Here is a 15,243-nt window from a genome sequence, read left to right on the forward strand (position 1 = left end):
TAAAGGAGAATTAGGGTGACATTGTAACTCCCAGTTTTCAGAGTAAGGTTTTGGGGGGGACCGGAGTGGGGAGAATGTCGCTGCGCTAGAAAATAAGAAGGGCAGGGTTGGAGGGAGAGATGGTGAGATCAGTTTGAGGATCTCAGTTTGATGAGCCTATACGACTTTCAGGTAGACTTAACCAAACAGGGGGAGATCTGATTGGGGATATAAATTTGATAGCTAGTGCTTCAGGATTGATTGAGATTTCTCAAGGAAACTGTAAACAATACAAGCAGCAGCCGGCCAAGGGCAATACCACTGATGAAGAAGAGAAGCCAGCAGAAAAGACTGAAAAAACAAGTCATGGTTTGATCACTTTCTCTTCACCCTGCTGGTGGACAAGTGATCCCCACCCTAGAATTATAGGGATGACTGAAAACATGACACCTGGCACTGGATAGATGAGATGGCAGCAGTTTTTTAGTCACACATACAGCCTGAGGAAGGAGGACATCGCATGCCACACAGCGCCACACAGGGGTTGCACTGGGGAACAGGGTGAGCAACCAGGGGCTGTGGGAGGCAGATTTTGTAGTATTAAGAGGATGCAATGGCCCCCTGGTTCCTGAAAGAGGATGTGATTGGCTTGTTTGAATAATTCTGCAGGCTAGCAGAGAACAGAAGCCCACTCCTCAAGGGTAAGCAGAAAGTATGCCTGGTCCCTATGATAAGAAAGGGTTGTTTGGCTAGGGGATCTTATCCTCTGGAGCCAAGCAGTGAATGGGATTTGTAGTTAGGGTGTTCAAGGCCCTCCTAGTTTTTGCAAGTGCCAAAGCAGCACATAATATTAAATCTTAATTTTAGGCTTTACATCACAAGTTGTCAGTGACAATTAAGCAAAGATTCAAGACAGAGTGTCAGGTCATATCGAATTCAGAGGCTTGGATGTAAGATGGATCTTTCACATGGATGCTAAATTTAGTGAATGTGGAAGCCTGGCCATGAGATCAATAGGAAACAGTAAAATGGAGGAGTATACTTTGGCACTCCCTCCAAATTACGGCCAAACTGGAGGCTAACTAGCGAACATGAATAGAATTCCAAAGACACCACAGACCTTTTACCTGAGGGAGAACTTGGGTAATTTTCTTCATCTGCTTTAGGCAGATTAACTGATTTCAAATTTTTAAAATGCATAGTATGTGCATGGGTTGCTAGGGTTATTTTTAATCTTTTTAGTGAGAGTATTCCCAACAGCTCACAAATTTGGATGCTTGCAGAGACCAGGAATCAGGTCCTCACAAGATGGAACCACAACGGGATCCTCACAAGATGGAAAAGCCAGCTGCTTCTGTACCCCAAAACCACAGGAGATAAAACTGCCATCCAGAGCTCTTCTCATTGCCAGTCAAGGGAACCATCTTAGGCAGGAAGTGTCAGGATAAGGGTTTGCCTTTGCACTCATACCTATTGTTTCAGGTGGACTCAAAGTACCTGGCCATTAAAATGAGGGAGACAGAAAGGAAACTATGGTGTGTACATACAATAGATTACTGAGCGGCCACAAAAAGGAATGAAGTTGTGAGTCATGCAACTAGATGAATCTTAAGAGCTGTATGTTGAATGAAATGTCAGGAACAAAAAGACAAATATTATCATGCCTCAATCATATGGACTAACTGTAATATAAAAATTCGATAAACTAAAGTTGAGAGTATGGGATATCAGGTTGCGGCATATTGTAAAGGGTCCAAGATTGTAAACTCTTACAGCAGTGACATATATTCAGGAAGTGTAACTGTTAATTCTAAATTCTGAGATACTGAGCTGTTTGTATATAACATGGTTTTTCCCAGGAACTTCGGGTATTTATGTGACACCTGAGACTCAAGAGTTAGAGCTCTGAAGCTATGAAAGTCAGCAGTACACCATATAGGAACTATTTAAAAAGTTGAAAAAGTGATCAGACATTGAATAGATATATGAATGAAGTTATCTGGATAGGCCTAAGCTACATCAGAAGACTGGGTAAGGCATAATATCATCCATATTTTAAAACTTCAACTTCTGTGTGATACTAAAGGGAGAGGTGTTTATTTGCTGCAAAATTTATATTTTGGATGATGTATTTCCTAAATTAACTTCTATGGTCAGTTTAACTGAACACCATAAGCACATGGATCTTGAATAGGGCATGAGTGTGGTTTATCCAGGTTACGACGATACCCTGATAAATTCCAGAGAGATTTTGAGCAGTAAATAAAGAAGTATTTGCAAAGTCCCCTTGGGGGAATGGGAAGAAAAGGGGAAATACTCAATTTCCCCATTTGGAAAATTTCTGATATTGTTGCAAGCAATGGGGACAACAAATCAATAGGCCAAGGCCTCAATCTTGAAGTTTGCCCCTATGAAACTTATCCCTGCAAAGGATAGGCTAAGCCTACTTACAATTATGCCTAAGAGTGACCCCCAGATAACCTCTTTTGTTGCTCACATGAGGCCTCGCTCTCTGAGTTAACATGGCAAGGGAACTCACTGCCCAACAGCTCTACATGGGACAGGATTCCCAGGAGTGCAAATATCCCTGACAACATGGAACAGAAATCCCAGAACGGGAGACCCAGCATAAAAAGATTGAGAAAACCTTCACAACCAAAAGAGGGAAAAGAGAAATGAGATCCCTGCTTGAGCTTTATGACAGCCTTAGTGACCCTTACACCTTCTTTGGGGCCACTGCAGAGCTCAGCCAGGAGGGCTAATGAGACCATGAGTATCCAGAAAAGGCAGGAATGGGAATGGTGATGAGCCCATCTTGTTACCAGACAAAGGGCGTGGGTTCTTTTGCAGACGTAGTCAATAACCAATTACTGAAACACCAGGGTTTCAAAGAGAGAAAGAGTTTATTACTAGGCACATAGTAGGAGAGCAGATGGCCAATTGGCCCAAAACCTGTCTTCCTGAACTGTAGTAATGTGGACAGTTTTATTAGAGAAAAAGATGGGCAGGGTTTAGGATAATGAGCACGGTGGCCCCAGATTATGTAATTAGAGGTGATCTAATTATTCAGCAGGTGCAGATTGATTATATGCTTAGTCACAGAATGTATAAAAGAAAATGGTGGAATAAGGTATAGGTGACTTGTAGGTAGAAGTTTAAGCTACTATTCACATCAGTTGGGCCCATTTTGGTTAGATTCAGTCTCGGTTATCAAGATGACTTTGGACCTGAGGTGGGTTAGTTCTGAGCAGATCCAAGTTCCTTCATTAACAAACATTAGGGGTTATCTTTTGTGATTACAAGACTCTAGAGTTGAACAACTGGATAAATGGTGTATTAGTCAGGGTTATATAGAGAAACAGAGCCAAAAAGAAATATCTGTAAATATGAGACTTATAAAAGTGTCTCACACCACCATGGGGACATAAGAGTCCAAAATCTGTAGGGCAGGCTAGGAGCTGTAAAGCTCCAATGAAGGTCCTCAACTAATTCCCCAGGAAAGGCTGGCTGGTTGAAGCAGAAAAGGAGAATCTCTCTTCTGAATTCTTAAAAGTCTTTGGGTGGTTAGATTAAGCATCTCTCATTGCAGAATACAGTCCCTTTAGCTGACTTCAGATGTAATCAGCCATGGATGCAACCAATTTGCTCATGATTTAAGTCCAAGAATTGTCCTCACAGCAACAAATAGGCCAGTGCTTGCTTGACCAGACAACTGGTCACCATCACCTTGCCAAGTTGACCCATGAACCTAAACATCACAGTCCACCCCTTGTCAACTTGGCAACTATACACATCACCTAAACCATACTTAATCTCTAAATAGAAAGCAATAACAGACACATTTTTTTTCTCACCTAACAATACTCAATTGTCCTGTGTACAACCAGAAACACACTAAATCTCTCCAGAATAAGGTGCAAGTCCTTGGGTAACATTTGCTCTTAAATTTGATATCCTACAACTTAAATATTATAACATGACCAGTACAACTTCTGTCATATGATAAAGGGGATAAAATAGAAGGGAAAACAAAGATATTTGCTTTACATACAAATACATAGATACTCATTACAAAGCAAGGAAGAAATATTCATAGCATTACAGTCCTGGTTTTTGTAACTGGTTACGTGGTCATAGTTCATATTTATCACTACCTGCTTCCACTACCCATCCCATGTTCCTCCTACCATCAGCAGACACCTCAGCCGGTCATGGTTCTTTGCCTGGTGGGTGGTACAAACATACATTCCTGAAGTTTCTGAGCCATTGATAGTCCTACCTGGATTGGGTTGTTGCAGTTTTCCTTTGACTTTAAGCACAGGGCGTGGTATACTAAGAGATGCCCTAGGGGATCTCCTGTATTCCAGGGAAAATGTTCTTTATCTCTCTTGGGCAATTGCAGTCCTATTTCCTGTTGATAGTCAAGGTCAGTCACCACAGCCAGTAAAGTAATCCCCTTCTTTGCCTGTTGATCCAGGGACATGAGGAACCCAAAGTGGCCAGGTGGCAGCCTTAGCTTCCAGTTCAAAAGAGTCGTTGTGTATCTTTGTGGAAGCACTCCCCTTTCTGGAACTAGAACCTGGAGACCAGCTCAAGGTTGCGGGGACAGGAAGAAAACATTTTCCTGGTGGATCACTAGGGGTAATAGTAAGAGGTGCCATTCCCATTTCCACCCCTCGATTCCTGGGCCCATGGATCCTGGCTATGGGAGAAACAGCAGCATAAAGTGGATGCTGATTCAGAGCAAACACATCCTCCTGGATAATATTACCCCAGCCCTGCAAGGTACTACCACATAGGCAGCACTGTAATTGGCTCTTCAAATGGCCATTCGACTGTTCTATCAATCCAGCTGCTTCAGAATAATGGGCAACATGGTACGACCAGAGAATTCTGTGAGCATGTGCCCATTCCTGCTCTTCATTTGCTGAAAAGTGGGTTCTTTGATCAGAAGCAATGCTGTGTGGAATATCATGATGATAGATAAGGCATTTTGTAAGCCCATGGATGGTAGTTTTTACAAAAGCATTGGGTACAGGGAAGGCAAATCCATATCCAGAGTATGTGTCTATTCCAGTTAGAACAAATCACTCCCCTTCCATGATGGAAGTGGTCTAATGTAATCAAACTGCCACAAGGTCACAATCTGATCACCTCGGGGAATGGTGCCATATCAGGGGCGGAGTGTGGGTCTCACCTACTGGCAGATTGGGCGATCATCAATGGCTGTAGCCAGGTCAGCCTTGGTGAGTGGAAGTCCATGTTGCTGAGCCCATGCATAACCTCCATTCCTACCACCATGACCACTTTGTTCATGAGCCCATTGGGTAATGTCAGGAGTTGCTGTAGAAAGAGGATGACTGCTATCCACAGAATGGGTCATCGTATCCACTTGATTATTAAAACCTTCCTCTGTCAAAGTCACCCTCTGGTATGCATTCACATGGGACACAAGTACTTTCATGCTTTTTGCCCACTCAGAAAGGCTTTTCCACATACCTCTTTGTCACAAATTATCAAACAAGCTCCTTCTAAGCCCCTGACCATCCAGCTAAGCCATTTGCAATATCATTGAATAAGTTTACAGATGCACCTCCTGCCAGTTCTCCTTCCAAGCAAAATGAACAGGTGCACTGTTCAAAGTTCTGCCCACTGGGAGGATTTCCCCTCACCACTGTCCTTCAAGGACACCCCAGAAAGGGGTTTCAGAGCTGCAGCTGTCCACCACCACTAGTTCCTGCATATTGTGCAGAACCATCTGTAAACCAGGCCTGAGATCTCTCTTCCTCAGTCAAAATTGACTGTAATGAACTCCCCAAGAGGGCATAGCTCCGGTCTGGGAAAGAGAAGGTAATGTGGCAGAAATGGGGGTCATGGGCATTTGGGCCACTTTCTTAGGTAACTTACAGGAACTGTTCTGACCCTATCTTGTATATATCATTTCCATTTTATGATGGAGTGTTGATGTGCATGCCCAACTTATAGCTTGGTGGGTCAAACAGTACCTGGCTCAGGATAGGTAACTTAGGTCTCATGATAACTTGGTGTCCCATGGTTAAGTGTTCGGTTTCTACTAAGGCCCAGTAGCAGGCCAAAAGCTATTTCTCACAAGGAGAGTAGTTATTTGCAGAGGGTGGTGAGGCCTTACTCCAAAATCCTAGGAGTCCGTTTGTGGTTCTCATTTCAGAGACCTGCCAAAGGCTCCAGGCAGCATCTATGTTTGTCACTGACACTTCCACCACCATTGGATCTGCTGGATCAAATGGCTCAATCATATGGCAGAGCAGCTTCTACAGCAGACCTGTCAGTCCTCTTGTTCAGGTCCCCACTCAAAACTAGCTGCTTTTCTAGTCACTTGGTAAATAAGTCAGAGTAGCACCCCCTAATGGGGAATATATTGCCTCCAAAATCCAAAGAGACCAACTAGGCATTGTGTCTCTTTTTTTGGTCATAGGAGGGACCAGATGCAACAGCTTATCCTTTACCTTAGAAGGGATATCTTGATATGCCCCACACCACTGGACACCTAGAAATTTCACTGAAGCAGAAGGCCCCTGTATTTTTGTTGGACTTATTTCCCACCCTCTGACATACAAACACCTCCATAGGAAGGAAGGAACACAGGGGACACTGGACCCAAGCAGTTTTGAAAACCTGCAGGGCAAAGTCCATTAGATTTCAAAGTCTGAGAGTCATTTATCCTCAGGGCTTTAGAAAGCAGCAATCCCATCTTTTCCAAAGGCCTATGCAGAGGACTGCTTCTCTCCAAATGCAGCCTTGGGGGACACTGGGGAAACCACATTTATCTTGGCTCCACACTCTCCAAGCATCGGGACTGCACCCAGGCTCTCTGCCTTCTCTGGGGCACATGCTCAACCCCTCCATGTGGTGGCAGCCAGGCTCTCCCCAAACCCCAAGGAATGTGCTTCACTCTCTCCAAGGCCTGAGGCAGCATGACTCTTCCACTGCAACGAGGTGGAAGGCCCATCCTCTGCCTTTAGGACAAACTCACCCTCTCCATGGGCTTGGGTGGGTTCGCTCTCCTGGCCCAAGGCTTCTTGACTTCAGACCTCAGCCTCCAGGGTTTTGGCTCTGATGTTATTTTTCCTCCAATGTGTCCCTTCTCTGTCCCTCTCAGTCCTGATTGGCAGTGGTTCTCTTTATACAGATCCTGCAACACTCTCATTGGCTTTCTATGCAGTAGCCTTGGATCATGCCCATCAGACATAAGGAGTTTCCACAAATCCTTCCTGGATAACTCCATGTCTAATCCTGGCTTTCTCTGAAATGGCTGGCTGATTCCACATTTGGTTAAATCCTCGCACAGGGCACTATTCTCTGGGGTCTCCCTTTCTGCAGGCCCAGAATTTTCCAGAACTTCAATTTCTGGTTTCTTTGTACCCAAGAGTTCAGTTTTCAGCTTATCTCTTTCCTGTCACATATCACTATAAGCTGCAAGGAGAAACCAGGCTGCACTTTCCACATTTAATTTGGAGATCTGTTCTGCTAAATATCCAAGTTCATGACTTTTTACATCTGCCTTCCAGCCAAAGCCACTAGCCAATTTTGCCAGATTATTTGCCATTTTAAAAGAAGGCTCATGTTCTTTCCAGTCTATAATAACACACACCTCATTTCTGTCTAAGTCTTTATCAGAAGTGTCTTTAGAGTCCACATTTCTACCAATAGTCTCTTCAAAGCATTCTAGGCCTTCTCTATCAAGGTTCTCACAACTCTTCCAGAATCTTCCCTTTATCCATTTAAAAAGCCTTTCCAACGTGTTTGATATTTGCAAACCGCAGCACCCCACTGTCTGGTACCAAAATCTGTTCTAGTTTGCTAGCTGCTGGAATACAATATACCAGAAACAAAATGGCTTTTAAAAAGGGAATTTAATAAGTTGCTAGTTTACAGTTCTAAGACTGAGAAAATGTCCCAATCAAAAAAATCTATAGAAATGTCCAATCAAAGGCATCCAGGGAAAGATACCTTGATTCAAGAAGGCCGATGAAGTTCAGGGCTTCTGTCTCAAGTGAGAAGGCACATGGCAAACACAGTCAGGGCTTCTTTCTCAACTGGAAGGGCAAATGGTAAACATAGCATCACCTGCTAGCTTTTTCTCCTGGCTTCTGGTTTCATGAAGCTCCCCAGGAAGCGTTTTCCTTCTTCATCTCCAAAGGTCACTGGCTTGTGGACCCTCTGCTTCGTGGTGCTGCAGCATTCTCTGCTCTCTCCGAATATCCTTCATTCTCCAAAATGTTCCCTCTTTTATAGGACTTCAGAAACTAATCAAGACCCACCCAAATGGGTGGAGACATGTCGTCACCTAATCCAGCTTAACAACCACTCATGATTAAATCATATCTCCAGGGAGATGATCTGACTACAGATTCAAACATACAGTATTGAATAGGGATTATTCAATTATTTTTATGAAATGGGATTTTGATTAAAACATGGGTTTTCTAGGGGACATACATCCTTTCAAATCAGCACGCACAGCAACAGCAGAGATAAATAATGGGGTGAGGGACAAGAGTTAAGAAGAGGTTTTGATCTCCTATTTGGTGAGGGTGTGTTTATTGGTTTTCTGTCTCTTGGGAACAATGACATTATCTAAAATTGAGAATGCTGATGGACTGTGGACTTTGGGCCCTCTACATGATGCCCAGTGAATGCAGGTGGCTGAAGGATGCACTGACAGAGAAGTAGATTGGTGAATGCTGGTGTGTACTTGTGATAGTTAGATTCAGTTGTCAACTTGGCCAGGTGAGCATACCTAGTCTTGTTGCTGCGGACATAAACCAATGGTATGTGAACCTCATCTGTTGCCAATTACATCTGCAGTCAGCTAGGAGGTGTGTCTGCTGCAATGAGTGATGTTTGACTTAATTGGCTCCTGCTTAAATGAGAGAGCGCACTGTAGCACAGCCTAAGCAGCTCGGCATTCCTCATCTCAGCACTCACAGCTCAGCCCAGGCCTTTGGAGATGCAGAAAGAAGTCACCCTGGGGAAAGTTGTTGGAACCCAAGGGCCTGGAGTGAAGACCAGCAGAGACCATCCTGTGCCTTCCACGTAAGAAAGAACCTCAGTGGAAAGTTAGCTGCCTTTCCTCTGAAGAACCAACAAAATAAATCCCCTTCTATTAAAAGCCAATCTGTCTCTGGTATGTTGCATTCCGGCAGCTAGCAAACCAGAACAGTACTAATGAACGAAGGCTGTGCTGCTGCAGAAAAGGAACAATGTTGTGAGGCATGCAACAATGTGAACGAACATGTGGGACATTTGTGAGACAAAATAAGCCAGAAACAAAATAAACAACATTATGGTCACTTTTAGAAAATGCTTATAAGAAAACAGGAGCCTAGAATTTAAGCTTTTAGAGCAGCACATTAAGTCCGGAGTGGTGATCATAGTTTCTGGATTTTGAGAGGGTGTTTTGTATATATAACCTGATATTTAGAGATAAGAATGAAAGCCGAACAGATTGGGGTTAAAGTAATTCAGAACATAGGGGTAAGGAAGACAGTGTCTGTATTTTAGAACCACACATACTCTTTGAGACCAATGAAAGAAAGGGTTATTTGATCTGGAACTGAAATTTTCTGTAGTGCATAATCGAATTCAACCTATCTGTATAGCTCATTTGAACAATTGAAGCACAGGGAGCACAGAATGAGAAAGAGGTCCTTTAATCCTGTATAGATTATTGTAATGCCTGGAAACATCCTAAAGTACATTAAGCAGATAATCAGAAAATATTGGCAAAGTCCCCCGAGGGAGGGGAGAAAGACTATGGAACTATTAAACCTTACCATCAGGGAATCCCCTGATACTGTGTCAAACCTTAGGCATACCCAAATTAATAGGCCATGCCCTGGATCATGAGGCTTACTCTTGTAAGCTTATGTAGGTAGCATAGAAGCTTAGACTACCTATAGGCATGCCTAAGACTTACTTCTGGAGGACCTCTGTTGTTGCTCAGATGCGGCCTGAGTCTCTTTAAGCCCAACTCTGCAAGTGAAATGATTGCCCTCCCCCCTATGTGGGACATGACATCCGGGGGTGAAAGTCTCCCTGGTGATATAGGAGATGACTCCCAGGGATGAATCCAGACCTGGCACCCTGGGATCAACAATTCCATCATGACCAAATGGGGGAAAACAAGTGCAATAAAGTATGAGTGGCAGAGAGAGTTCAAATAGAGTCGAGAGGCTACTGAAAGTTGCTCTTATATAAGCTTCAGGTAGACCTTACTACCCATCATAACCTGCCAACTCCCAACCAGGACCATTCCAGCCAATCTTAAAGAACACCTAGGGCAATTTATAAAATTCCGCAAGTGTTCCAGGCACTAGAATAACTTTCCAGAAACCTACAACCTCCAGATGGGCCCCTGGTCCAGATAAGTCCTGAAACCTAATCCAGCCTCTCCAGAACATCAGATAGTTCCATCTCCGTACCCCATATTAGTGACAGACACTTCAAGTATCAAAAATTTAGAATTGTCATAGCCCAAACAACCCTGGTGAGAGGCATGGAAAGAACAAAGGTGATGGTGGAATTATACAGTGAAGATAGGACTTAACAAATTCATAGGAATGCTGAATCATTAAATTGGTATCTCTTTTAGTTTCCAGTATTTTAGAGCAGCTAGAAGTGAAAACCTAAAATTGGAAATTGTAACCCATTTCAAAGTCTGAAATATGTTCTACAACTAATTGTGGTGCTGTGCGTGGAAATTTGTAGTTTTTTTGTATATATGTCATTGTTCACAAAAAAAGAAGGAAAAAACAGTTGATTGTGATGATAAAAAAGTATTTAAGCCCTCTAACCTTGTGTATTTGGAGCAGCTAGAAGGAAAAATATGAGAGGATTGTATGGTAGCCCATGACTGACTCTGGGATCTATCCTGTTACCACGTTTTGAAGAGTGTTTTGAAAACTATTGCTTTTCTATATCTTTGCTTTGTATATATGTTATACTATGCAATAAAAAAGTTTAAAAATTGTGTCTATATACTGATTGCATAATCAAAATCATTTGTTAATTCTTAGCTTCACGGTTACAATCCAGCCGACCTGGTGTTTATTCTGTCCTGATTTAACCATATCTGCATGAGAATTTGGGACTCTGGACCCAGGTATCACCAGCAGTTTTCTCTGCCGCTGGCTTCTGTGGTGCTGGTGGCCAGGGACATCATTTGTTCTGACCACAAGACTACCGAGTGCACTGTGTCATGAGAGCAGCCGTTCGGGCTGTGCCAAATGACTTGCAGTGTTCATTAGTCTTATGGTAACAACTCTCTCAGGTTTTACTCTTAGCCCCTCTTTGGATTCATATTTATGCTCATGAGGGCAAAGCTGAGTAACCAAAATCTTCCTGTCTTCAGAATCACCACCTCCCTCAAAAAACTGCAGAGATGTTACTGGATGAAGCTGGGTTTATAGTTCTTTCTTCCCTTAGGATGTCATTTCCTACTAGTCCTTTCAGTCCATAAATCAAATAGTGTTCTGATAGAAAAGAATCATTGTCCCATTATGAGTTAAATTTTTCATTGCCTGAGTAAGTTTGAGGTTAAGCATCTTCTTTTCCATAAAGGATGATGGACAACGTGGGAGAGGGGCCTGCGGGTGGTGGATACTCCTCCAGGTTGCCACACATATCCAACAATGTCTGGTTTGCAGCAAAGGACATCATTTAATCCCAGGATGGTAGGTAAGTTGCTACAGTATTTTTAAAAAAGTAACAGCACATCTCATAGAAAACAGATTGCTGAGAAGTAAACTAAATGCTAACAGTGATTATGTTGCCAGACAAAGGTCATGGATTCTTTTACGGGATGCACTCTACCAATTCCTGAGACACCGAGGTTTCAAAGGGAGAAAGAGTTAATTATTAGGTATGTAAAGGGAGAACAGATGGGCTCCTACAGGCTCAAAATCTGTCTCCCTGTGTTTAGGGGGTGTTCTAGTTTGCTAGCTGCCAGAATGCAACACACCAGAAACAGATTGGATTTTAATAAAAGGGGATTTATTTTGTCGGTTCTTCAGAGGAAAGGCAGCTAACTTTCCACTGAGGTTCTTTCTTACGTGGAAGGCACAGGATGGTCTCTGCTGGTCTTCTCTCCAGGCCCCTGGGTTCCAACAACTTTCCCCAGGGTGACTTCTTTCTGCATCTCCAAAGGCCTGGGCTGAGCTGCGAGTGCTGAGATGAGGAATGCCGAGCTGCTTAGGCTGTGCTACTTTGCGTTCTCTCATTTAAGCAGGAGCCAATTAAGTCAAACATCACTCATTGCAGCAGACATGCCTCCTAGCAGACTGCAGATGTAATTAGCAACAGATGAGGTTCACGTACCATTGGCTTATGTATGCAGCAACAAAACTAGTTATGCTCACCTGGCCAAGTTGACAACTGAATCTAACTAACATGGGGGGGGGTTCAAGGATTTTATGGATTTTAGCAAGGGGAGATGAAGTCATTACAATTTCAAGTAGTAAGTTCTAAGCAGAAAAGGAGACAGTGTTACCATTATCATTTCAATAGGAGAACTTAATCAGAAAACAGTGGAGGCAGAGTCTAGCTAATACAATTTACAAATGTAAGGGGTTGTACTAGTTAATGGTTTACTTCATTGGCATTAGGGCCTTTGCCCTATCAGTTACTTTAAGAAATGACTGGATAAGGGGAGCAACAGCTCTTACAATCACAAAGGCACAAAATAAAGGCTTTTAACAATCATTTCAGATATCAGGGCAGCTGAATTACACTTTAGGATTTCAGGTATTCTCCTGCATACTCTAATATACCAGAAGGCAAAAAGGGATAACTATATAATGATTTAGTAATCAAAATATCCCTTAAATCCTAATTTCTCAGTTACAATTCCTCCCTCTCATTTGATGACTATCTCTTAATCTTGAGGGAAAATCTGGCAACAACTTTTCTATCAAGGCTGAAAGAGGCATTGTCATTAAGGGGCAGAGTCTGGTATTTCTGAGTTTCAGAGCTTCTCTGGCATTAGAACAACCCGGAGGCTATAAGTCTTTGAAAAACAAACTTAATAAGTAAAATTTTATAGAACCCAGGATATCTTCAGGGTTTCCAGGACTACTGTTTGTTGGGGTTTGCCACATTGTGGCACTTTGCAATACCTGACTAAAACTTTGCATAACAGTAACCTCCAGAATGACCTCTTGATTCAATTTGAAATCTCTTAGCCACTGAAGCTCTATTTCTTTTCTCCCTTTTGATCAGCTAAACCATGATGCCAGGACCAGGCTCATCCTTGGGGCTTATGTCTCATGATACCAAGGCCAGTTATGTCCCACAATGCCAGGCTTACGCTCTTGAAAATTATTTCCCACATAGGGGGTGTGGTAGTTAGATTCAGCTGTCAACTTGGCCAGGTGAAGGTACCTAGTTCTGTTGCTGTGGACATGAGCCAATGGTACATGAACATCATCTGTTGCTCATTACATCTGCAGTTGGCTAGGAGGCGTGCCTGCTGCAATGAATGATGTTTGACTTAATTGGCTGGTGCTTAAATGAGAGAGCACAATGCAGCACAGCCCAAGCAGCTCAGCATACCTCATCTCAGCACTCGCAGCTCAGCCCAGGCCTTTGGAGGTGCAGAAAGAAATAACCCCTGGGAAAGTTGTTGGAACGCAGAGGCCTGGAGAGAAGGCCAGGAGAGACCATCCTGTGCCTTCCCACGTAAGAAAGAACCTCTGATGAAAGTTAGCTGCCTTTTCTCTGAAGAACTAATGAAATAAATCCCCTTTTATTAAAAGCCAATCTGTTTCTGGTGTGTTGCATTCCAGCAGCTAGCAAACTAGAACGGGGACTGGGGGGAGGTCAAGGTTTGGATAGAGAGAGTGCCCACATTTCAGTAACAGCACAGATTTTCTGGAGATGACTCTTAGGCACTAATTATAAGTAGGTTCATTTTGTTATCACAGAAATCAGTTTCATAAGGGCAAGCCTCATGGTTAAGGCCTTGGCTTGTTAAATTGGGGGCCCCTTTCCCTTAAGAAAATATCCCCAGGTGGGGAATTCCATAGTAGGCTAGCAGAGAATGTAATCTGAAAGGGGGTGTGGCAGAGCTATCATTTCAATACTAAAGGTGTAAACCAAAGGAAGGGAGACAAGCTATCTTTTCAATAGCAGAATTTAGCCCATAGTATTTACAAATGTGAGGGGCTAGAACTAATTAATGCCTGACTTCAAATTCTTCATTAGCATTAAGGCCTTTGCACTACAAGTTACTTTAAGAAATAATAATAACATTGTCTCCTTTTCTGCTTAGAACTTGCTAGTTGAAATTGTAACGACCTTATCTCCCTTTGCTAAAATGCATAAAAACCTTGAACACCCTAAACACAGGGAGACAGATTTTGGGCCTGTAGGTCACCTGCTCTCCTACTATGGACCAATAAAGCCTTTCTCTCTTTAAAACCCCAGTGTCTCAGGAATTGGTCATTTGAGTGCATCGGGCAAAAGAATCCACGGATTTTGTCCGGTACAAGTGTAACAATGTCATACTATTTGAGCATATGATTGATAGATACTCTCTTTTCAAATGTTGGCATACACAAGGGGCAAACTGACAGAGAGCTATGAATTTTTCCATCAAAAAGCTCAGGAACCATGGACTATAGTTAACAGTAATCTTTTTTTTTTAATTTTTATTTGAGCAAGGTTTTTTTTTTTATTGTAGCCTAAGAAATCCAGCAAGGTTTCAAGAGAGGAGAGATAACATTATTTGATTACAATGAATGTTAATTTTTAGAATGTTGTTTACTTTTTGATACAATAACTATATGAAAAGACCTTCTTATTCTACCTATACATAGCTCAAGATAAAGGTATAACTTCTGGAGTTGAGTAACTGATGGGACAGAGAGAGATGTTTTAATGAGGAAATAAGTTCTTCAATATGTGTATATACAAAGGCATATATAGATAGATAGATATAGATATATATATACAAAACACATCCCATCTCCCTTGTATACTGTACAGGTTGGCACAGACCCTACTAAGAGCATAATATGAATTAAAGGGTTTTAGGATTTAAGTAATTCTTGGCATTTCAATCTAGAAAGGTGCTTAGGTAATTTAGGTCTTGACATATCTGAATCATTTATTTTAAAGTATATAACTTCGTTTTTAAAAAGACCCAAATCAACTTTTTCTTAAAGAGTAACCCAATAAGACACCATAGTTAGCAAATGAAAAACACAATAGTTATGACGTATTAAA

The sequence above is a fragment of the Tamandua tetradactyla genome, chromosome X, assembly GCF_023851605.1.
Source record: "Tamandua tetradactyla isolate mTamTet1 chromosome X, mTamTet1.pri, whole genome shotgun sequence".
NCBI lineage: Eukaryota > Metazoa > Chordata > Mammalia > Pilosa > Myrmecophagidae > Tamandua > Tamandua tetradactyla.